Genomic DNA, 1,221 nt, shown 5'->3' with positions numbered 1-1,221 from the left:
TTTTTATTGATTTCAGAGAGGGAGATAGAAACATCAACAATGAGATGGAATCACTGATTGGCTGCTTCCTGCACACTCCCTACTGGGGATCGAACCCGGGACCCTTCAGTCCGCAGGCCGAGGCTCTATCCACCGAGCTGCACTGGCCAGGGCTCCCGTGTGCTGTGGATCTCAGGAGCCCGATGTCCACTTTCCCTGCGTGAGTCAGCTCCTCGTTTATGGTTACAAACAAGAACAGGGCCTGCCCTTCGGAGCGGCACTAACAGGAAGGGCTTCCCCCTTTGCACAGGACGGCTCATCAGGGAGATCATTCAAGGCTTCATGGTCGCAAGTGATGGAGCCCAACTGGAATCCGGATCCAACCTGCAACCTGCCCGCCAGGTGACGACGCTGAAGGTAAACATGGCCCCACCCTTTCTACAAAGAGGAGGAAAGCTAGGGAGTGCCTGCCTCCAGCATCTGTACAGAGTGGGCGTCAGGGGGTCCTGTGGTCTGAGGACTACGGACCAGGCAGGACACCAGGCAACTGGTCCTGGCTTAGGGCGAACGGCACCTGAGGACAAATCTCCACTTTCCTGAGCGATTCCCCGTGAGGGATTACACAGGGGTCACTGAACCCCTTAATCAAGAGTTATTTCCAGCTCTAAACGGTGTGGCTCAGTGGCTAGAGCGTCGGCCTGTGGACTGAAGGGTCCCAGGTTCGATTCCAGTCAAGGCCATGTACCTTGGTTGCGGGCACATCCCCAGTAGGCGTGCAGGAGGCAGCTGATCGATGTTTCTCTCTAGTCGGTGTTTCTAACTCTCTATCCCTCTCCCTTCCTCTCTGTAAAAAATCCCCAGGCCGATGCTCTATCCACTGAGCCAAACCGGCTAGGGCCAAAATCAAATTTTTTAAGAAAGTTGTTTCCCACTAACCCGCCGCCTTGGAAGGTAAGGCCGTTCACTCGGCGGTCAGAACCGGGTTTGGGGTCACAATGCCTCCCACACCTGTGAGCACCGCCCCTCCCTGGGGCTGGGGACCCGCCGCGGGCAGGACGGTGGACAGTCTCACCGAGCACCGAGCACCGCCCGTGTGACCATCAACAGCGGTCACTCCGCCGGTCACTCCAACAGCGCACAGTAGGTCTCCCTCCCGCTCCGCTCCCTTCCCAGGCGGAGGGAGGAGGAGGGGGGGGTACCGTCTGCACCGGAGGTCGCGGTCCCGCAGCCGGCCCCTGGGGT

The sequence above is a fragment of the Myotis brandtii genome, unplaced genomic scaffold, assembly GCF_000412655.1.
Source record: "Myotis brandtii unplaced genomic scaffold, ASM41265v1 scaffold1127, whole genome shotgun sequence".
Lineage (NCBI taxonomy): Eukaryota > Metazoa > Chordata > Mammalia > Chiroptera > Vespertilionidae > Myotis > Myotis brandtii.
The sequence above is the reverse complement of the archived record's forward strand: the minus strand, read 5'-3'. Positions refer to the sequence as shown.